Source organism: Myotis daubentonii, chromosome 10 (assembly GCF_963259705.1).
Source record: "Myotis daubentonii chromosome 10, mMyoDau2.1, whole genome shotgun sequence".
Taxonomy (NCBI): Eukaryota; Metazoa; Chordata; class Mammalia; order Chiroptera; family Vespertilionidae; genus Myotis; species Myotis daubentonii.
Window position 1 is genome coordinate 42,833,985 of NC_081849.1, and position 25,790 is coordinate 42,859,774.

The following is a 25,790-nucleotide window of genomic DNA, read 5'->3' on the forward strand; positions in this document are numbered from 1 at the left end:
ATTGTTCTGGCTAAGACTTCCACTATGTTGAATAAAAGTAGTGAAATTGGGCATCCTTGTCTTGGTTCCCTGTCTTAAAGGAAAAGCTTCCAGCTTTTCACTGTAGCTATGATGTTAGCTGTAGGCTTGTCATATATGCTCTTTATTATGTTGAAGTATGTTCCCTCTCTACCCCTCTATACCAACAAAGGTTGAGAGTATTTTTAATCATAGATAAATATTGAATATTTCAAATGCTTTTATTGTATCAATTGATATGATTGTGTGATTTTTTAAAAATATATTTTATTGATTTTTTACAGAGAGGAAGGGAGAGGGATAGAGAGTTAGAAACATCCATGAGAGAGAAACATCGATCAGCTGCCTCCTGCACACTCCCTACTGGGGATGTGCCCACAACCAAGGTACATGCCCTTGATCAGAATCGAACCTGGGACCTTTCAGTCCACAGGCCAATGCTCTATTCACTGAGCCAAACCAGTTAGGGCTAATTGTGTGATTTTTATCTTTCATTTTGTTAATGTGGTATATCACATTGATTGATTTGTGGATGTTGAGCCATCTTTGCTTCCTTGGAATAAATTCTACTTGATCATGATGTATGACCTTATAATGTAATGTTGAATTAAGTTTGCTAATAATTCATTAAGGATTTTTGAATCAATGTTCATTTATATTGACTGGTAATTTTATTTTCTTCTGCTGTCCTAGCCTAGTTAAGGTATCACAGTAATGCTGGCCTCATAAAGTGAGTTTGGAAGTGTTCCCTACTCTTCCATTTTTGGAGGACAGATTTAGAAGCTATCATATTAATTCTCAATTTAATGTTTGGTAGAAGTCACCAGTCAAGCTACTGTCCAGTATTTTTGTTTATTGGCAAGAAAAAGAGTTATGCTAAATGTTATTTCCAGTAAATTTTCTCCAAAGCCCTGTGACACAATTCACTGGAGATCAAGTGGATAATTCTATTTTGTCTTAATGCTTTTAGCATAGTGAGTCTTTTTTGTTTTAATACTTTCATTATCAATAGCGTTTCTCTGTTCTCTTAAATTATAATATATCCTGGTAGGTTTTGTAGACGGTCCATAAATAAGTTCCTGGAAGAGGCCTATGAAAATGTCTAGACATATGGAATCTTAGTGGCAAACAGATTGTAATAAAAGAGGGCGTCACACGTCCTCACTGTTTCCACCCTATATATACACACAAGTGTATTAATACCTACATTTATACATGAACTATTATACTGACTTTCTAAAGAATAAGAGAAAAATAAACTATTTGAAACTACATGAAAATGCATCCCCAAATTCCTAACAGGTTTTGTAACACCACACATTCTCATTCTTTTCATAATAGTAGCTGTCCTCACTACCTCTCACAAAGTTCTTTCAAAGTTCAAGTGAAATAGCAAACATAAGTGTCATTGCTTACTATAGGGGAAAACAAAAACTATAGAACTCATAGCACTAAAGCTCTGCCTCCATAATTCATGCTGACAGCACAAACCAAGGTATGCAAAGCATTGTTCACTTGGAATAGCTTTACAGCTCTATTTACTAGTAAAACATATTACACCATGACAAAAGGCTGAACCTGAGCATTGCGTCTTTAACCAAGAGTAGGTATCAAGAGCAAAAAACTTTCCTGTGTCAGTTTTTCTATTAATTGGGTGACATAAATTTACTAACACATTCAACACAAGATAGCTTTTGAGCACAATATGTTAGGGCAGTGGTCGGCAAACTCATTAGTCAACAGAGCCAAATATCAACAGTACAATGATTGAAATTTCTTTTGAGAGCCAAATTTTTTAAACTTAAACTATATAGGTAGGTACATTGTTATTAACTTAATTAGGGTACTACTAAGGCTTAGGAAGAGCCACACTCAAGGGGCCAAAGAGCCGCATGTGGCTCGCGAGCCACAGTTTGCCAACCACGGTGTTAGAGCATTATTTAAGACACTTGGTAATCAACCTCTCTCAACTTCAGATTTTTCCTCAATATAGTGTGAGGGAAAAAAGAGTTGGTCCTGTCCAGAAGTGTTCTGTCTAAAATTCTAAATTCTTTGATAAGAAAAAGACAATTGGGAGAAACACACTTAAACACAGTCAACTCTAGGAAACACTTTTAGAAGCACTGAAAATAAGCATATGATATTAATGGCATTCTGAAGAGAATATTTTTTTACTGGGAACTGTATTTTAGAAATTTATAAGATTTATTATGATATATGGAAATTCATGCAGCCCACATCTTCAGTTTCTAAAAAAAATTTTTTTATAACATCATTGGAGACAGTAATAGCACATCTGACTGCCTAAATTTCCTGGGGGAAATATAAAAGTATTCTTTGTTTTTCATAGATATTCAATCTGTAAACCATTTACCACACCACCAGGATGAAGCACACAGACTATTACATTTGGCAGCTATCTTATTATATCTTCTTTGGTTTTTTTAAGCAGTTTGTCAAGATTGGGTGTAACTTATGACAGAGTTTGTATGGATCTATTCCTTCAGGGTTGTGTCATTATTTTACTTAAATTCTATTAGCTATGCCTCCCCCTAAGTAGTGGTTATCTTTGAAGACTCACGATTGTGCTTTGGCTTCACAAGATATATGGTCTTTAAAATTATCATGTAAACGACTAAAGAAAACCTATTCTGAGATACAGCAGGGTTATTATATGCCACATGAACTATTTCAAAGGGTGGCTAATATCACTCTTGCAATATATTGTCCACAGAAAAAATATGCAGGTTTTATATGAGTGCTTTCCCTCACAGTTTCACCCTGAGACTTAACTGAAGCCATGTGTTTAGTGAGATCTATAAGAAGAAACAGGCTGACACTATTTTATGTCTATAGGGGATAGAACATTGCCTGATATTAATTAATTTATTAGGACAGGAGCACCCATTAGCTACTCCATTTAAGGTAATCAGAGTGAAAAAAAATGATTGACTAGGAAGTTGAAGGTCTGTTTGCCAAAGCTAAATAGCATTGTTTTGTGATAAGAACACCGTGCATTTGCATGCGAATTTATTATTTTCAAAATACTTCATAAGTGATATCTCATGTAATTCCTAACATACAATTTTTTAGGTAATTGGAGCATGTTTAATAATAATAAAAATAATAAAACAAGAACAACGAAAGCCCCTTTTTGTGCCAGATTCTATTCTCTTTGCTTTACAAATAATAATTTATTCAATCCTCGCTATTATTCTGTGAGTTAGGTACTTTTAATGCATCTATTTTACAGATAAAGAAAGTAAATCAAAGAGGGATTAAGTAGCTTGTCAAAGGAGACAAAGTTAACCAATGGTGAAGCCAGGCATTCTGCTGGTGTCGCATCAATAATAGCTAACTTGGCTAGAGTCACTTAGCGCGTTTGGCACATACATTTGTGTCTCTGAGTAAGTCAGCTTTAAGATAGGAAAAAGAAAAAGGCACTTAAGAGACCCTGAGCTACTGATTAGAGTGAGAATAAATGAACAGTATTTTTGCTTAATGTGTTTTCATCTTTGGTAATGACCATTTTAATCACACTTATTAAAATATCCATGAGTGTTTTGATAGTCATTCAAAACACCTGATAGAGATTCAAGACTGTCCCCTGTTCTAATGTAGTATACTAGAAAGTAGCTGAGTGGATAGGAACTAAATATTCCCTTATATCTCCCTCTGGCCATGTGACTGATTCGCACAAAATGTGACCCACGGTGATTTAGACAAATTAGAGCTTTTCCCGCTACCTCTTCTCCCATCTCCCCACTTAAAGATGATGACCAGGACAATCCTGGAAACCTTTTGAGGATTAAGGAAAGTGTCTGTCAACCTGGAATGTTCATTTTGAATTGTTGTGAATGGGCCATCATGGTTTAGGATTATAACTTTGGGCATTCTTTATTTAACAGCATTCTCACTACCTTAGACAAATGCCTATTTAGTGAGTTACTATTTTAAAAGCAAAAAAAAATGATAAAGTCACAAACCCAAGTTAATTATTTATCCTATCTAATAAAAGAAAAAAATGGTAATTGGCGTACGACGATACCCTTTTCATTGCCTAATCAGGGCTATATGCAAATTAACTGCCAACTAAGATTGGCAGTTAACTGCCAACTAAGATTGGCAGTTAACTGCCAACAAGATGGTGGTTAATTTGCATATGTAGGCACAATGCAGGGAGGCGAAAGGGAAAGCAGGAAGAAGCCCCCTGCCACTGACAGTGATCGGAAACCCAGGGGGGAGCTAAGAGATGGGGGGCAGGGCAAAGGCGGCCCTGGGGCTGCCTTTGCCCTGCCCCCCAGCCATGATCGGAGAATCAGGTGCCTTTGCCGCCCTGGCCAGTGATAGCAGAAAGTAGGGGTGGAGCCAGCGATGGGAGCTGGGCACGGTCGAAGCTGGCAGTCCCGGGAGCTAGGGGTCCCTTGCCTGGGCCTAAAGCGAAGCCCACGATCGTGGGGCCACTGCAGCTGTGGGTCCCCACTGCCTGGGCTGGACGCCTCAGCCAGAGGCTTCCTGCAGGGGCAGGGGCGGAGCCCGCGCGATTGCGGCACCCCCCGCTGCCACTGCAGGTCCCTGCTGCCCGGGCCGGACGCCTAGGCCAGAGGCATCAGGCCTGGGCAAGGGGCCGATCCTGCGATTGGAGGGTGATGGGGGTCAATGCCTGAGGGCTTCCCAGTATGTGAGAGGGGGCAGGCTAGGCTGAGGGACACTCCCCCCCCACACACACACCCAGTGCATGAATTTCGTGCACCGGGCCCCTAGTATATATATAATCTCCAGTACAGACAGGAGCGGCAAGTTTGTAGTTTCTTACCTTTCTGGCCCACAAGCTCAGCTCAGCCATGCAATAAAAAATACATATATTCTTAAGATTACTTCTTTAAAAATGAGAATTATAATTTCAAACTAGTAAATAGAAAAATTAACCAAATAGATCTCAAAACAAGTATAAGAAAAAGCCAAGAATTAATCCTAACTGGTTTGGCTCAGTGGATAGAGCATTAGCCTGCAGACTGAAGGGTACCAGGTTATATTCTGGTCAGGTTAACATGCCTAGGTTGCGGGCTCAATCCCAGTAGGGGCATTCAGGAGATAGCCAATCAATGATTCTCTCTCATCATTGATGGTTCTATCTCATTCTCTCTTCCTCTCTGAAATCAAGAAAAACATATATTTTTAAAAGAAAAAAAACAGAATTAGATGTTAGAAAAATATTTTTAAAATAATAGAAAAATATTTTAATAGTCTCTAGAAATTTAAATTTCTATAAAAGGAGTTTTATATTTACCAACACGACAGACTTAATATCAGATAAACTTCCCCAATAAAGAATATTTTAAAGTGTTTGAGGTAATATTAATGATGGAGGATTTTTGTTTAAATGGTAGTGATGACAATAGTTTAATCTTTTGTAATTCCCACATGAAAATATAGTAAAATTAATTATCAAAAACAAAAATTGGTGGACAAGATTTAGAACAAAACTAGGTGACAAGTTATTCCCTTGGATTTCCCCCCCAAAAAAGTAGATTGAATTTAAAACAAACAAAACAAAAATACCCCACAAAACTTGAATAATCCTATCTAATAAAAGAGAAACATGCAAATTGACCATAACCCCGACACCATTCCCATTGGCTAATCAGCAGGATATGCAAATTAACTGCCAACCAAGATGGCGGCTGGCAGCCATGCAGCTGAAGCAAACAGGAGGCTTGCTTGCTCCAGTGACGGAGGAAGCCAACATTCCCGGCCTGTCGCTGCCAGCCTCTGAGCTGCACTCTAAGCAACTATGTTGCAATTATAGAAGCTAAACATTCTCCAGAGACCTGCTTTCAGCCAGCTTTGGCCTCAGAGCTTAGAGCTGCAGTGATGGCAACAGAGTTTCAATTATAGAAGCCAAACAAACCTAGAAACCTGCTTTCAGCCCTCAGAGCTAGAGCCGGCTCTCAGCTCCAGTGACAGCTATAGAAGATAAATAAATCCCAGAATAAAAAAGAAAAGAAAAAAAGGAGAGTCTGGGAGCTTAAGTTGCCCTCCAGCCTGAAAACGGCTCTCAGGCCCTCACCCAGACTGGCAAGGCACCCCAGTGGGGACCCCCACCCTGAAGGGGGTGTGACCAGCTGCAAACAGCCTTCAGCCCATCATCCAGGCTGGCCAGGCACCCAAGCGGGACCCCCACCCTGATCCGGGACACTTTCAGGGAAAACCAGCAGGCCCCCACCCGTGCACCAGGCCTCTATCCTATACTACAGGCAGGGCGGGATAGTACGAGCCCCATGTGCAGCCCTCGGCAGCGGGACAATAGCCCCGCCCCCAGCCGGGACCCCTGTGTGCCACTTGAGCCTCCAGCCAGGACCCCCGTGCCGCCTTAGCCCTGCACTGCTAAGCCCCGCCCCCAGCCGGGACCCTATGACTATTGGAGAGCAGGAAAGTGCCGCTGGGCCCTGGGTCGCTTTGGTGATCTGGCCATCGGTAAGTAGAAAAGTGCGGCCTGTAGGCAGCCCCCAGCTGTACCTGATCCGGGAGCAGGAAAGCAAGCCTGGCCTGAGGGCAGCCCCCAACTGGGCCTGATCCGTGAGCAGGAAAGCAAGCCTGGCCTGCAGGCAGCCCCCAACTGGGCCTGCTCCCCGGTCGCCATGGCGATCCAGGAGCAGGAAAGCCCAGCTTGCAAGCAGCACCCTCATCCTGGCCATAGCTCAAGAGAGAGTACAACATGCAGTGGAGGCCAGGATCCTGAGAGATCAACACAGAGGGGCTCCTGCTCCAAGCCTCCATGGTGTGGCTGGGGGCAGGCCCCCTGCAGACACACACACACACACACACACACACACACACACAGTGCCTGCTCTGAGCCTCCAATGTGGCTGGGGGCAGACCCCCAGTGGGGACACACACACACACACACACACGGCAACTGCTTCGAGCCTACATGGCATGGCTGGGGGTAGGCCCTAGCAGACACACACACACACAAACACACACACACACACACACACACACACACACGGGACGCCTGCTCCAAGCCTCTGCTGCCAGACTGTGGCCATCAGTAGGACATCCACTGAGGGCTCCCGGACTGTGAGAGGGGCAGGCTGGGCTGAGGGAACCCCACCCCCCAGTGCACGAATTTCGTCCACCGGGCCTCTAGTGTATAGATATAAAAGGCTAATATGCAAATTGTCCTCTTGGGAGTTCGACCAGAAGAGCGGGAGTTCAATCGCTCACTATGACATGTGCTGACCACCAGAGGCAGTGCGGAACATGATGGGCGACCAGCGGCGGCGGCACTGAGGGAGCGAGGAAAGGAGGAGGCAGGGAGTTGGGGAGGCCAGGCCTAGGGACCCTACCCTGCACGTATTTCGTGCACCAGGCCTCTAGTATCTATATATGTGAGGCAGAAAGCAAAGGGAAGCTACAATCCACCTGACATAAATGAGAACAGTAGAAATCACTGTGGGCCAATTTGGGAACAGTTTCCCAATGAAATAATCAATTGGCACCCAGGCTCTGCATAAACACTAAGGGACTAGATGATTCTAGCCTTTAAGAATTCCCCAAACCTACTAGCCAGAGCTTCCTGACAGGGCAGAGCTAATGCACTGAGGAGAAATTGCTGAGTGGAATAAAATTAAGCAAGATATTGGCAGACAGGGAAGAAAGAAAACGTCTAGATACAAATGGGTAGGGTTAGCATTCCAGAAAATCTCAGAAAGCATGCTAGTAATTATTTTTTACAGTCTTAAAAAAATAACAGAAAATGAAGAACTAAAAAAAGTCTCTGAACTATGCCTCCCTTTTAAAATTTCAGAAAAATTACTTTGTATAAAAATAAGCAACAAATAATTATCAAGATCAAATTCCATGCATATTTATTATAAGAAAAATAAGGTGCAGAATAATATCCCTACAGAAAATAAAAACTTTAATATTAGCTTGTCATTTAAAATGACATAAGGCATGAAAGAACAAAGTACAGGAGTATTAAGACAAAACAGAAAAGAGGTGACACAAGTCTTGAAAGGATTTGAAAAAAAATTAATGGCAATATAAGTAGAGGAAACACAGTAAATAGCTACAATAGAAACTGCCATTTAAATTTAGAAAATTAAAAGAAAATTTAAAAAAATAAACATATTCAAAAATGGTAGTTATTGAAGATAAGTCAAAAAGATAAAAAAATATATCTACATGATAAGACATTCAAGAAGAAACCAAAGTAGGGAAAAATAACAAATATAAAAACAAACTATAACAATAAATTTTCATTACATTAAAAATGTAAAAATTCACACTGAAAAAAGCACATTGGTTATCTAAGAACTTTGACCCAGAATGACCAACTCCAATACTTATTTTATTGAAATTATTGAATTTTAAAGATTTTTAAAAACAAAAGTTGATTTGGGAATCAAAACAAAGTTTACATGAATTAGAAAATTAAATTATCATTAAACTTTTAACAATAATACTTTTTTGTCAAAATATAAATGTGAGTCAGCATAAAACCTGGCAAAACTGAGTAATTCACTAGAGAACAATCTTCCAAAATGTATATGAAGGCATTGTCATTAGGAGGGTGGTGAGCAGTAAATATATAGTTCCTTATAGAATTAAAATTAAAGGCTTAAATATAAAAGAGAAAAGTATGGATACTATATACCCAGACATTGTAGATATAATACAACTATTATTAAAACTGAAGGAATTTGGGAAAGCTTATGCAAAAAGTTAAACTGTTCTCTCTAATTATTATGTGATTGAATTTTTATATAATTTTTCTGGGAATGTTGTATGTATAATGTGAAATAAATTAGTGCTTATGGAATATACAAATTGTATTCTTTCAAGTGACCCCAGAGAACTTGGATTCTCAGTGTGAAAGAAAGGAAATATGAAATATATATATATACATATATATATTCCTGTGGTCCTAAAGTTTAATGGAAGTAGTATCAGAAGGTGGGAACAGATGTTAGAATGACTACAGAATTGCTACAAGACTCCCCCAAATCACTGCATTTTGGGTGGCAGGTAACATTGCATAAGGTTTTATTTAAATGCCATCTTTATGGAGATGCTCCTGATATTCTGCAAAAAGAATTGATCTTCCCTCTTCTAATATCTTATAACACTACCTATATTTCTCATATGATGATTTCATATTTTAGTCATTATGTGCATATATTTTATATGTATTCTAGGAAATAAATTATTTGAGAAAAAGATCCACGTCTCCTTTAGCTTCCTATCCTTTGTCCAATATCCCATATATCACAAATAAAAGTCTTTTTTTAAATAGGTAATTTAGATATTAATTCTATTAATAACAATTTAAGTACTTTGAGATTTGATCAGCTAATTTCACATATTCCTAAGGAATACAGGTGGCTAGCCATATGTGACTGGTAATAATATGCCTATTGTTTCAAACTAAGAATTACTGATGATTGACATTGTAGTGTACATTGAATAAAATAATACTAGAAGAGCAAAGTGACAAAAACAAGCTTACCTCAAGAAATTTACCCTGAATAATTTACTAAACATGAAAATGTATATGATTTAATTTTAAAAGTCAATCTAGAAAGTTGAATAGAGACCAAAGGGATGCAAAAAGTACTGCCACGGCAAACCAAAGAGTTTCTAAGTTGTTTAAAGACACCGTGTGTAACTGATGAAAGGGACAAGCTCAAGGGATAGTTTAGGCACCAGGAAGAGGCTTGGAACTGCCGTGTGCCTTATGGGAAGAGGAGCATTTCCTGCGCTGGGAATCTCCATCATGCTAGTTAAGCCAGGGCATGAGGAGAGAAGGTAGGTAGAACAGAGTCGGGCTTAGAGGTTGACCCTGGGTTACTGCGATATCCAGACATTAGGGAGAAGGGAAGAAAGCACCAGAGACTGCAAGTTGGGTGGGGCGGAGTCTCACAGACTCACTAGGCAGAGTGAATGGTGTTAGCCATGTTGGGATGGAGACTCACATATGGAGCGTCCTGCGCCTGCAGAAGCGGAGGCTCAGCAAAGGAGCAACTGCTGCTGCTTCTAGTATTTGTGTCTTGGAGAAGGATGCCCCTCAAACCCTTCCCCTGAAGCCAGACCACTCAGCTCCTCCCCATATGGCCCTGGTGCTTTTCAAGCTGATTCCCAGCTGACTCACTGGAGCTCAGAGCGAGTGAGTCTGTCAGTGAGTAAGTGTGCAGTCCCTTTAAGAGCAAAGCCTGGGACTCCAGAGCCCTCCGTCTCACTCAGCCACAGTGCCTGCTGGTTTTCACATCTAGAAGTCATGGGGGCTTCTCTTCCCAGCACTGGAATCCTGGACTGAGTGCCTGATGTGGGCAGGGCCTACTCACTCCTCAGGGGGGACCACCACAGAAAAGAATGCTCGTTTGATTTTTTTTCCTTTTTTTTTTTTAAATTATTGTTGAAAGTATTACATATGTCCCCTTTTTTTCTCCCATTGACCTTTTATAGCTTGCCCCTGCCCCCAGCCCCAGGCCTCCATCCCAGGTATTGCCTGTGTTCATGGGTTATGCATATATGCATACAAATTCTTTGGATGATCTCTTCCCACCCACCTACCCACCTACCCACCCACCCACCTCCACCTTCCCTCTGATTTTTAACCATCAGCCTGTTGAACATCTCCACCCATCCATCCGGTCTTGAAGTAGCTTCTTATATATCCTTAGATATAGGACTTCTGTTCAGCTAGATTTCAGGTGGTTCTCAATGATGATTGTTCTGTAGTTTAGTTGTAATCTTGATGTGATCATGGGAGAAGACAAAGCACTTACTTATTCTGCCATCTTGACTGGAAGCTCATAAAATTTATTTTTAAAGTGTTTTCTCATATTTGTATTAAAAGGTGAATAATACATTACTCTAAAGACAATATGAGGAAATCTTGATTTTGAGATTAAGTTATTGGCTGAGTATGATATTTATTGGTGAGTTCATATATGTGCAATATACCAATTGTCTTAGTAATTGACAAGTTTGTAATTCTTTTTTAAATAAAAACTTCACATCAAAATTTTAATTTTTAATAAGAGGAATGGCTACTAATAGAAAAGTTACATTTGTATTTTATTTGATTTCTTATACCCTAAAGTGCTTAGTTTCTCTGGCTTAGTCTGTATTAAAAAATACTTTGAGAGTTATAATACTTTTTTCCCTAAAAAAAAAAAGGGATTTTAAAATTTCTTAAGGATTTTTTCCCTAATTAATTGAATTACACATGTCTTTCCTTCAAGCTATATTGGATAAAACTACATAATACAGAGTGTTGACATATATGAGTTCACCTGACGACATGTACCATTTCCAGTTCTTTATGAATATCATATGTCAAATACCTGTTCTACTCACTCTAAAACTATATATACAGAACAGGTCTGTTACACTAACAACCCAAGGAAAGTAATAATCAATTTTAAAAGTATTCTTATTGTGCCAAAGGTTCATTACTACTACCTACAACTATAAGTGAAGTAATTACATACATGTCTAATTTTAGTTCTTATTATTTAAATGTGTCCCGATATTCAAGTGCTTATGCTTTCTGGATTATTCACATTTCATTAAAGCATTCAAGTCTTGCCAAAGCCTTCAACTCTTAGAAACCCCATGGGGAATTATTCCAATAAGCTTTCAGTGTTTTATATACATAAAACTACATTTTCTGCTGGATTCTGGACTATGTAATCAGCATCATTGAAAGGCTATGAATCTACCTGAAACGTTATGCCTGTAACCTAAATGAGGGGTTGAAGTAACCAGTCTTTCTAATATTATTTCTTAAGATACAAATAATTATTTTAGCAAAAAGCTGTCATTAATGAAAAGATATAATGTATCAAAAACTCTGCTGCTATGAAGACTAGCACAGATAGTTAATTACATAGTTAAACCAAATGTCAGGTACCTATGTACATAGATCATGCTTTACTACTATGTCTCTAAGGATAAGACATGGGAGGACAGACAACTAGTATACATCACCGTGACCTTGATAGGTTGACTGCCTTCTGTTGCTCCCCAATTAATACGATAGAGACAGAGAGAAGGAAAAGGCAAGTCTCAGGAAAACCATAACCATGACCAGCAGACCCTGAGCTGATGAATAATTACTCTGACACATGATTGCTGTGAAAGAGAGGGCTAAGGGACTGCTTAGCTATAGAAACCAAACAGCCCCATTCGCCTGTCTCCTTAGGCTTTTATTGTAACAGCAGCTTGAACTAAAGTTAACTTTTAGATACTATCAACAGGGTAAGCATTCTTTAGAAGACACATGGGTCTGCAGTGTCCTTTAAGCAAGGATGTATAAAGATTAAGCATAAAGATTCCAGTAAACACTTGGGGGCTCACATGTCTACAGTCCTGTTTGGAAAGCTCAAGGAACAATCAGGGCTGGTTGCCTTCAGCCAACTGCCCCAGGAGGTTCCAACCTTTTGGAGTTTTCTCCTTACAGATTTTCCAATCAGGTCCCATGCTTCCCCACAAAAACCACAACCAAACAGACTTTCATTTTGTTAATCCTCACCTGAGGACATTTTCCACATAGATTTTTTTAGAGAGAGTAGAAGAAATGGGGAGAGACACAGAGAGAGAAGCACTGTGATAGAGACGCATCAATTGGTTGCCTCCTACACTCACCCCGATGGGGCTAGAGATCTAGCCTGCAACCAAAGTATGTGCCCTTGACCAGAATCAAACCTGCCATCCTTCAGTCTGCATGCCAATGCTTTAACCACTAAGCCAAACTGTCTAGGGCCAAGCAGTCATTTGCATGGCCTGTCTCCTGCTAAGAGACACATTTGGTCTTAGTTACACAGAGCAGTAGAGTTCAATGAGTCACTGAATTGAGGTTTAAAAAATGTGGAGTCCTGAGACCATTCTATTTATTCTCCAGGCTATTTACATGGTGACTATAGGGAGCATTAGAGTTAACCAAAATAATATTGTGTGTTAACTCTACTTTTATTTTAATTTTAAAAAAGGTAGTTTACTTACTAGGTTAGGGTGATAGAGCTAATTTAACATGTATAACTGTAGTTAAAAGCAGATATTTATCCCATGGCATAATCTATACTAATAAAAGCCTAGGTGACCCTCGCACCCTCACGCCCTTGCACGATGCCCTCACGTCATCACAAGATGGCCACCCCCACATCATCACAAGATGGTTGCCCCCACATTGTCATAAGATGGCTGCCCCAATGTCATCACAAGATGGCCACCACAAGATGGCTGGCAGGGGAGGGCAGTTGTGGGTGATCAGGCTGGCAAGGAGGGCAGTTGGGGGCAATTGGGCTGGCAGGGGAGCAGTTAGGCATTGATCAGGCTGGCAGGGGAATGGTTAGGGGCTTATCAGGCAGGTAGACAGAAGTGTTTAGGGGCAATAAGGCAGGCAGGCAAGTGGTTGGGAGCCAGCAGTCCTGGATTGTGAGAGGGATATCTGGCAGTCGGACATCCCCCAAGGGGTTCCAGATTGGAGAAGAGTACAGAACAGGCTGAAGAACACACCCCCATGCATGAATTTCGTGCACCAGGCCACTAGTATCCAATATAGAAAGAAATGTATCTAATTTTTAAGCTTTATATAATCCTAAACCTCTAGTTTCAAATATAGAACATATTCTCTAATATTTTACCATTTTGCTATATGTTTTCTGTCTAGTTATCTATAATTCCTTTCTAACCATTTGAATAGAAGTCACATTTTCTACCTTTAAATACTTTAGCACCTATTTCCTAGGAACAAGGGTATTTTTTCTTTTTTCTTTTTTTAAATATATTTTATTGATCTTTTACAGAGAGGAAGGGAGAGGGATAGAGAGTTAGAAACATCGGTGAGAGAGAAACATCTATCGGCTGCCTCCTGCACACCCCCTACTGGGGATATGCCCGCAACCCAGGTACATGCCCTTGACAGGAATCTAACCTGGGACCCTTCAGTCTGCAGGCTGACACTCTATCCACTGAGCCAAACCGGTCAGGGCAGATATTTTTTCTTTTATAAAACAGTAAAATTACAAAATCAAGCAAGTTAATTTTGGTACATAATCTTATCTACTTTACAGTCCATATTCAAATTTAATTTATTAATGTCTATTTGGCTTTTTTTCCCCTTCAGTGTTGACTGAATCAGTGAGTATGCATTGCCTTTCATAGAAATGTCTCTTTATTCTTTTTTAATCTAGAACAGTTTCTCAGTTGTTTTTTATTTTTTTCATTTCATGAATGTGAATGAGCAGAGGGCATTACATTTGTAAAATGTTCCCTTGGTTAAGGTTTTTGATATCTTCATGGTCAGGTTTATGTTGTATAACTTCAGTAAAGTAATACTGATTTTGTATTCTTCTCAGCCTATTAGATGAGTAAGCACATAATACAAATTTGCACTATTATTGGTGATATTAATTTTAATTACATGGTTAAAATAGAATCCATCATGTTATGTTACAGTAAAGTTATTTTTTCTTTATAATTAAAAAGTTTGTGGTAAGACTCTTAGATCTCATATAATACTAGAGGCCCAATGCCTGAAGATTCCTGCAAGAATGGGCCTTGCTTCCCTGGCTGCAGGCACTAACTTCGCTCTGGCCTGGAGCCATCTTTCCACCTTCTCTTGCTTCCCAGAGGCCTGGAGCTGCCAGGGGTGATGCAGAATGCCTGCATCATCACCATGGCAATGACACAAACGTCCCACCTCACCCCTGGCTGCTTGGCGCATGCATATGCAAATTAACCCGCCATCTTTGGTCTGTTAATTTGTATACTCACTCCTGATTGGCTAGTGGACATCGTGAAGGTACAATTTGTATCTTTCTCTTTTATTAGTGTAGATACTTTTCCTCAACAAACATAAAGAAATTTGTCATATCATCTACTAATGATTCTTGCCTGAATCAGTAATTGCTGTCATGGTTGTGAAACAGTGATTTTCTAACTCCATCATTGTTTCTACATTTTTGTCAGCATTCCACTGAAAAGAAGAACTTTCTCTTCTCCCACAATAACTTATACATTTTTATTTTTTTAACATAAAAGGTGAATTATTAGGCATTTTCATTAAAATCAGAAGCAGCTAGAAATATTTTTATTTATCCTTTATTGATTATGATTCTGAAATATTTTTACTAGGATACTAAAACATGATGCAGATAGACATAAGTGACCTAACAGAAAAATGGTGAGATAATATTATCATTGTTTTTAGTTCATTGAATGTTGCATAAAAAATGGAAGACAGACAACTTAAGAATTCTTACACTTTATATAATAGTATAAAAATGTAGCTAGATGTTGTTCATTATATTCCACAAATGAGTGAGATCATGTGATATTTATCTTTCTCTGACTGGCTTATTTCACTTAGCATAATGCTCTCCATGTCCATCTATGCTATTGCAAATGGTAAGAGTTCTTTCTTTTTTACAGCAGCGTAGTATTCCATTGTGTAGATGTACCACAGTTTTTTAATTCACTTATTTGGGGGTGGCTGGGGAGAGATCAATGGGGAGAAAAAGAGACATATGTAATACTATATGTAATACTTTAAACAATAAATAATTTTAAAATAAATAAATAAATAAGAAAATGTAGCTATATATAATTGAAATATATACTAATCAATGGCTGATAGATTTATATTCACAGTAATGATTAGTTTTAAATTAAAAAAATACAAATTATATATCCAAAATAATAAAACAAGTCATCTTACATGGGTAGGAAAAATATAAATTAGCAGTGATAATCAGATATATATTATTTTAATATGAATAAAATTATAAAATTTTACTACTAAATATATAGTTATTTGAAAAATTAGGCATTTGTATTTTTTGAAAATTTTATTTGAAAGGATAGCTAAAATAATTTTTTTAAAAGAACATTTAATTAGTGTGGCTTTTGCTACTAAACATTACAACATAATAAAAATTATAAAAGTGTGGTGTTTGCATAAAAGTAGATGAATAAAGGAAAAACATGGATATCACAAAGAATTTCCATTATAAACAACAACCGTATATAATAAAAGTCTAATATGAAAATTGCTCCCTTGACTGGGAGTTCAACCAGGAGTTCAACAGGGAATTTGACTGGGGGGCAGGGCCAGGCCTGCCTGCCAATTGCCCGCTGCCCCTCCGCCTGGCTGGCCCAGCCCAATCGGCCCTGATTGGGGTGGGCCGGCTGGACCCCACTAGTGCACGAATTCATGCACCAGGCCTCTAGTATCTAATAATTTAAAAATCACCATTAGTAAAGTGTGAATTATTCATTACATGGCACTGTGAAAGCTAGAAAGCAAAATTTGGGTGGCGGGGGAACAGCAAATTCTCACATTTATCACAGGCAGTTTTCTATTAAGTGGCCTAACTAGTTAACTATAACAGTGGTCAGCAAACTGCGGCTCACAAGCCGCATGCGGCTCTTTGGCCCCTTGAGTGTGGCTCTTCCACAAAATACCACGTGCGGGCATGCACGTACAGTGCAATTGAAACTTTGTGGCCCATGCGCAGAAGTTGGTATTTTATGGAAGAGCCACACTCAAGAGGCCAAAGAGCCTCATGTGGCTTGCGAGCCACAGTTTGTCAACCACTGAGTGAAGATATAATGAAATATACCTAGAATTTCTCAGTAAAATTGTATTCATTTTGGTCTTAAATACACATCTACTTGTTATATACACATATCCCTGGAGGAAATTATGTTCTCCATCAAATGAGCTAAAATTCCATTGCTATTGCTTACAAGTTATTTTTGGACTTTTAGGTGAGACAATTTTTCCTGCTGGCACACTCTTACACATTGTAGATTTGATACTATTTTCCCTGAACCCTAGGTAATAAATACATACAGAACCTCTCAGTAATAACTCATTTTCAAATATCCCCTAAATTGATAATTGAAAGAAAACTTTTTTTTCAGATACACATTAGACAACTTCATGGATAAAGGAAAATAAATGTAGAGGTCTGAGAGTACAAATCATAAATTTTAATTGTTTTTGCATATCTAATTCAAATATATAAGTAAACTTTTAGCAAATAATCTTAATACAAGAAACTATAATTTTTGCTTCCATGTCCATGGTATTAATTGATCTTCTCAATCTCATTATCCACAGTTTAGCATTGGGATTAAGAGTAGAGTGAGGTTGAGCTCTCCAGACCATTAAGTACTATAGAAAGGAAAGGCCTCAAAGTTACTGGTATATTGAGGTACGTTGTTTGAATATACTTTTTGTAGGAAGTACAGCAACCAATGAAATAAAACCTGGACAATCTTTTTTATTTCCTTAGAGTTTATATAGTTATTTAAATATTTTAGTAGGATGACTTTCTAGTGAAATGGGACTAATGCCAATTAGATTTAAAATAATCTATAGCCATAAAATCAACTCTTTCTACATATGTTTAGGCATGCCATTTTTTAAGCCACTCATAAAAAAATGAAAGACATTGAAATTTCAAAAGACAGAAACTTAGCAGTGATATGAAGCAGCCTTCACATGTCATCTGTCCTATAATCCATGTAAAATTGCTTAAAAAGGAAAGTCAGAATGTGTTGGCCAAGGAAGAAATGGCATGCTGGATCTATCAACTTCTTCCTTGAGGAGTTTTAGTACAACCCAACCTTAGATATCCATGTTGTATCTAAATGAAATGTTGAAAAGAAAAATGCATGACAGAAAAATGGTTATTAAAAAGGCCATTATTTTATATAAATAAGTATAAATATAACATTTTGTCACCATAGAAACATTCCTTTTAGTGGTAGCATGGTACCTATTTATTTTAAGCAATGAAAATATTTGAATACTCTTTACTACAGGAGTTGCTGTTGAGAATGAAAAATGATTTAAGATTTGTCATTAAACTCTCACAAGATTTTAAATCTTCAATAATTCTATTCTTAGTCCTGCAATGGATATTAGCAGAGCTCAGATGTTCACCTCTCATATCTCTCAAACAGTGGAGCATATGGTACATGGTCAACTCTAATATCTCATACCCATGAGTGCTGCACTTACTTGAGAATCATTCTCGGTGTCATTGTAACACTGCTTTTCATAAAGTCCATTGAGTGGTCAGAGCTGGAAATGGCTGACAACATATAAAAAACACATGTAATGTCCATAACTGTTTTTAGTTTACACAATTCTGACACAAGCACTGGTCATATTTTGTATATTAACCTTTGAGGGAGACAATATATCTCTGTTTTATAAATGAGAAAAGGTACATTTGGAAAGCTTAAGAGATTTGTCATGGTTCATATGTCCTTTTTCTTCAGAGATGAGTTTGATATCAAATTCTAGGATTCTTAATCTTATATGAGTTAACTATTTGTGTATTTGTGCTCTGTCTATACATATTCAAGGAAAACTCTCAAGTCCCCATAATCTTATAAAGGAAGTTTTTTTTATACCTTGAAATGTTCTGAAATAGAACAGATATGATTATTTCAAAGAGATGCAATATATTTTAGTTAAAAATTATAATTACCTTGATATATCTATTTAAAATTGGCACACAATGCAATATACAGATCATGTAACATAAAAATGTACACTTGAAACCTATATAATCTAATTAACCAATATATTTAATAAAGAAAATCATAGGGACAATAAAAACAAGATAAAATACATGTATTTATAATTTTAAATAATCTACCAAAATAAAAATAATAGTGAAGAAACATTAAAATATTAAGTGCAAAGGAATTTTAATTTATAATACAAGTCAATGTTAAAGATTTATGTATACTAATACCATGTACTATATTTAATATAAAGCTTAGTGAACAATCTACATTTCTTAGCTCCTAGTGAACAGGTTGTGAAATTGTTAATTATCAAAAAAATTAATAATACTAATGTTAGAAATTATAGCAGAGTAAATGGGTAAAACTTTCTTTTTAAAATGAGCTAACTTTAAAAAAATGAATAAAGGGTAGAGCTAGAGAAAGTATTAAAACCAAAGACTGGATAACTTTTTGGAAAAAAAAATAAAGTATTTTCTTATGTTTGCACTGTTAATAATATACATTTGTACATTACACATAGGGTCAGACTATATAACATGAATCCATTTATTCAGTAGATCATTTATTACAACATATATCCTATTGCCAATTCTGTTATCAAAGTGTCAAAAATTAAATTCAGGCATTCAGTCAAATACTGTTAGCAATTAATAACATAGTGTATTTGAGAACTAAATGTCCAATCACTGAGCTTCAATAAAGGGAGCTTAATTGTTAGGGTTTTTGTGGCAACAAGACACTTATCTCAAGGGAGAATGAAAGTAGGATGTTTAATGTAAGCAGCCTTCACAGTGCCCAGCTCCACTACTTCTTAACAATAGGAGTCAGATCTAATGTAATAGTTTGACATTGCAAAAACAAGTCTACATTCTACATATTTATTTTGTTTTTGCTCCTAATTCTGCAATGATCTTGTTCTCTACCATACCTCACCACCAACTTCCAAGTGAAAAATTTAGACTTTAGTATTCTCAATAAATATTGCTTTCTCTAAAAAAATTGGAAGACATTTTTAGTATCCCAATTCAATCTAGAGTTTATTGATCTAATCACATTTTATTATCCCTCACTTTTCTTATATCAACTTACCCTTTAACCTATCTTGGATTTTATGGCCCTTATATATGACATCAGCTCTCTTGACCAATCTAGCCCAGTTATACATCCTTGGGATAACCTTGATTGTAGTTGAATTCATTTCTCTATTTAGTTTATGGTGTCCCTTTAAAGCTAAACATGCTTATAATTGCGCCACCATTCTTACTCATCTTATCTTAAATACAGGATCTTTATTTCTGCTCACACTGATAGTGGACTACATTTTCATACCAATGCTCACACTAAAAAGATCTTAAAAAGTTGTATAAACATAGGAAAAACAAAACATTGTCTTAAAAGCTAAAAATATCTATCAAAATAGTAAAACTTGGCCAAAGAAGCAATCTGAAGAGGTTGCTTTTGCTCTGAAGACGTGTTCAATCATGATTAAATATAGTTGGAAAACTGAGCTGTAATTGTGAAAGCTCAAAGGGCCAAGGGATCCTAAATACAACTTAATAACCACTGACTCCAAAGTGAGCAAGCTACTCGATCCCCATACATAACCTAAGCGAGGAGCATTTGGGCAGTACTCCTCGGGACAAGAGTGAACTACAGTTGTCTTTTCAGGGAAAGTTGTATACCTGGTTTGAGCATGCGGGGAAAAAGTTATAGTTTCTCCCCCCAAAAATTGTGATCCACTGGCCAGATATCACATGAATTTAAGTTTGAATTTGCTTGATTGGTTGGTTAAAGAATCTTCAAGCATGGATTTATTTAAAGTTTCTTCCTATTTGGTAGTACTTCAGTCTCTCTGCAAAAGCAAGTGAAAATGCTTTTTAAAGAAGTGCCTTCATTTTAAGCCTCAGTAGTTCCCTAGAAGCCATTGAAAAGGTCATCAATGGGCAAAGAAAACCATGCACACAAACAAAAAGCTACCATGACCAAAACCAAGCAGCGATATAAAAGATAAGGAGTTAATGCAAAAAAACTTCAGATACTAAAATTAGACTAGTAACTAATGCATGTATGTATATAAGATTTTTAGAGAGATAAAAGCAAAATAATCCCCACAAAGAATCAGAAACTATAAACTGACAATGCAGATCTAAGAAAGTAAGTAACACTAAGCATGTATAATGATTGTTCATAGATACAACATAGTGAAATTTCCGATAACCAGAACAAATAGAAAATTTTAAGAGAAGCTAGGGAGATATTTACTTTACAAGAAGTACATTTAAGCTTACGGCTTAACCTCTTGCCAGGAAATTTGGGGGTCAGAGAATAGAGATCTGATATCTTCAGTGTGATGAAAGAGAATATCTTCCACAAATAAAGATGAAACAAAAATTTTGGGAACACATAAATGAGAGGGCCTGGGGTCAGTAGATGTTTATTAAAGGAAGTTCCAAAGAATACACTTGAGTCAGGAGTTGATAAAAATCAAAAAAGATGATAATTACATAGGTAGATATAAATAGTAACTAAAGACAATCATAACCATAATATCTAGGGAGATTAAAAAAATAAGTTGGATTAAAAATATTAAGCATAAACAATTTGGAAAGCTGTTAAATGAAAGTCTTTGAGGAGGTAAAAGTATTATTTAATTTTAGATTGATAATGATATATGTTGTATATTTTATTGCATGAATAAAAAGATATAATATGAATACAGTGATGCTCTGCATAATATTTCAGTCAACGATGGGCTGCATATATTACAGTGGTCCCATAAGTTTATAATAGACTGAAAATATAAAATTATAATTCCTATCACCTAACAATGTAGCTGGCATAACATTGTAGTACCATGCATTGCTCATGTACTTGTGGTTATGCTGCTGGAAATGAAACTGTGCTGCCAGTCATAAAAATTCTGTGTATGGTAATTTACTGTCCCTTTACTATGTTTAGTTATATTTAGGTACTAAATACCTTTGTGTTACAATTGCTTACAGCATCCAGCACAACAATATACTGTACAGGCACACAGCCTTGGAGCAATAAGCTACACCATATAGCCTCGGTGTGTAGGAGTCTATCTAGATTTAGGTGCACTCTATTTTATTCACATAATGACAAAATTTCCTAAGAATTCATTTCTCAGTATGTATCTCCACTGTTAAGTGGTGTATGACTGTACATAATTTCAAATGTATATGCATATATGCATAACCCATGGACACAGACAATAATGTGGTGAAGGCCTGGGGTGGAGGGGGGCAATGGGGAGAAAATGGGGGACATTTATAATACTCTCAACAATAAAGATAAATTTTTTTTAAAAAAAAAGAATAGAAGTGTGTGACAGAAGCAACAATAGATGTCAATACTCAGAGAAAGGGAGAGCACTACATTGGATAATTGAAAAATAGAACAAAACAAAACAAAACAGAATTACTGGATTCCAGAGAACAGGGATTGTGCAGCAGAAAGGGAAATTTTAATGGATGAGGTTGGATCAATGAGCCAGAGGCTTGCCGGACCAGTGTGGCTCATTGTCTGAGTATTGACCTATGGTCATAGTGCAATTTTGGTCAGGGCACATGCCAGGGTTGCTGGCTAGATCCCCAGTAGGGGATGTGCAGGAGACAGAGGATCCATGATTCTCTCTCATTATTGATATTTTTGTCTCTCTCTACTTCTCCCTTCCTCTCTCTGAAATCAATAAAAACACATTAAAAAAATTAGCAGAGGCAGTCCATGACCTTGTAGGGAATTGCAAAGCCATTTTAAGAAGGACCATATATGTATGGCTGGAATTCTGGGGGAAAATAAATTTATGGATTATGGAAAAGAAGAAAAAACAGAAAACAGACAAATCAGAGAAAAGGGAAAAATTCAGGAGGGAATGATTCAATAAAAAGTGAGGGGCGGAGGGGGGAAGCTTTTGAAAGTTGACATTTTCAACAGCATCATGTACTCCAGGGAAGTCACATAAGGTAAATGAGCGTGAGATTACTATGTAGTCTATTTAGGAATAAAAATTAAATGAAAAATATGAATAGATCATGTGCTACTATATCTACTAATGCCACCTCTTCTCACACCCAACATGTAAGCAGGAGAAGTCAAGGTCATCATCAGCTTCTCGCTGACCTTCGTACTTCTACAACCAATTTACCTCAGAGACTATTGACTTTTCTTCCCAACTGTCCCTAAAACCAATTTATTTTTATTTCTCTTTACTTCCTTCCTTTACTTATAAATCAGTTTCTTATTACCTCTCAATCACTTTACCTGCTTAGAGGTAATTAATGAAAAGAGTATAAAGTTCTGTTGTCATTTTATATCAAGTTGAGAAAGAACATTGTCTTTCATAGAGGTGATTCTAGGAAAAACAATCACAGATCTGATATTAGAAGACCAGACTAAACATATATTATAAAGTACTATAAAATTTCAATAAGGGTCAAATTCTTTTCATTGCATTAATGATGCCAAGAAAAAGAAAACTTTTTTTCAAGTTGTTCAAAGTAAAATACTTGCAATAATTTTTCTTTTGGTCTATATTCATGATATTTATATTTAGGCCCGCAGGCACGGACCTAAGCCAGCAGTCAGACATTCTTAGTGCTGCCACAAAGGCGGAGAGGCTGAGCGGTGCTCCCCCTATGGGAGTGCACTGACCACTAAGAGGAAGCTCCTGTATTGAGCATCTGCTCCCTGGTGGTCAGTGCACATCATAAGTGACCAGTCGTTCTGCCATTCGGTCAACTTGCATATTAGCCTTTTATTATATAGGATATTTTAAGACCTATGGAAAAAAGGTGAGATTTTCCTAAAAAAATGGTGACTTAACTCTCCATAGTACAGCAAGTAGTTCGAACAGGGGTGGTATTACATAGTGGTTTCAAGAATAGGCCATCAGTTCTAATGTTATTCAATCTGTAACTTGGACAGTTTACTTAACCAATTCTAGCCTCAGTTATTTTTGTAAACTGTGGCTATAATTGTGCCCATTATATGCAATTGCTTTGAAGCTTAAATTAATGCCTAACAATAAAAATTGCTCAATAAATATTAGTCATTTTTATAATCCATATATTTTATTTTTATAAGAATTAAATAATTCATTGTGAATCAGTTTTGTTTTTACAATCTTCTACCTTGACTTTCATACATTTATAAAAACAAGTCCTGTGGTAAGTATGGTTAGCAGTATGTTTTTGGTATACTAACTGGTATTAAGGATCTCAAAGGTCTCAGCTTATAAGAGAAGACAGCATTACTGATATTTTACATAGAAAATTTCCTTTACTTTTATCCTCTAATTCATATTTCCTTCTTCTCTGCTATAATTATATTTTTCTTTCTTGGAACCATGAAACTCAGCAGAGAGCCATTATATCTACATATGTTCTTCCCATATTGGCCACCTCAATTCACTTACTAATAAAATAAAGTCACCTTAAATTTTCTTAATTCTTTGTCACATATCTAATATCCATAAATGTTTAAATCATTTTAGTTCTTCTCTAAAATTCCTATACATATTCCTTTTCAGTTTTTAATTAAATGTTAAACAGATTATGTAATTGACAATAGAGGTGCAGAACGTGAACTTTTCTTTAAAGTTTCCCTGTAGTTTTATCATTTCTCCCATTCCTTAATTTTATCCTCTGTTCCATCTAAGCAGAAGCCCTTTATAGTTTTCTGATTGCCAGTGATTCATCTTCTGCTTTCCAATCACTTCAACAGACTCATTCACATCCTGCGGTGGTTTTATAAACCTACTTTCCATACAACTATATTTAAAAGAAAATGTGGTATTGAAGTATTTTTTCCATATTACCAGGCAGTATTGCACTTTCTGGAACCCAGTTTGTTGTGAGGCATGCTGCCATGCTTTGGAATTGTGCAAATAAATAGGTCCTGGCACATCAAAAAATAGGACAAAATGCACCATTCCATGTGGCTAATCTACTCAGCAAATTTCTGATTCATTCATCTTTGGCAACAAAACTCTTGGAAACACTGAGGGCAAGCATCCATAGAAACCAAATATTTGTATAAAGGTGCTTAAAGGAATTTTAAAAGTAAGAGTGCACGTTAAAATTGCATTTCGATGACAAAAATAGTCCCGACTTTCAAAAAAGTATACAAGAGGACATTTGCCTAAGCAATAAAATAAATGTGCCTAAACAACTTTCATCTGTCTCATGTGAACTCCTCACAGTCTATAAAGGGATGGAGCGTATGACGGTATGCACTAAATCCTGGGGAATCACCATCACCAACCAATAAACATCCATTTTGCTCTTATTCTTTGAAGAGCAAAAAATCTGTGTGGTTACAAAGAGCTACAAACATATGTAATCCTTTCCAACTTGTGGTTGGCTGGTGGAAATTCACTTCAGAGGGGAGGAAAAAAATTCACTTGGCTTTTCCCTTACCATACGGGGACAAAGAAAATGAAAAATTTTGAGAAATTAAAGACTCCTCTAAAATATATATGTATTTAGTGGTTCAAGAGTGGACTTCACAGATGCTTTATCTAAAATTATACATATCCCCCTTTCTTATTACAGTGTGGAAAAAAATTGTGATGTCCAGAAATTAGAATAAGAAAACCTCCTACAACTTAAATGGTTTGAAATGTTTTGATGTATTTTTTTACATAGGCATTCTAAGGACAAGCTCCTAAAACTTTATGCTTTTATTTTCTAACTTGCTTGACAAAATTGCTTCAGAATTTTATCTCCCTGAAAGAGAAATGAGAGTCCATAGATGTCTTTTTATTTTTATTTTTTTTCTCACAAGTTGTCTTTTTAAAGTTAATTCTTTGTTAAAGCCATATTGGAGTTATCATATGCTGACATGTATTGAACTAATACTCTGTTTGAGTTTACTAATGCCCAAGCCTATGACAAGATCAGGAGACTTTCTAACCTTAGCCATGAAGACAGGCATACGGTTCGCGAACATATGAACAGGCTCTGAGCAGAATGCAGACACACAAGAGAATTCATCACATTTTCAGTCCATGCACTTCTCTGCCCTTTTTCCCCCTAATAGTTTTAATTTGATGGGTCCAGAGAGAATTGCAGAATCTGGCTCAACAGTCTAGAGAGGTCATTTATTTTTATTGGGAGGGAGAAAATGTAAGTACCTTATAGGGCAAAGAGAAACCTGAGGTAATGTTGCACCTCTTGGCTGTAATA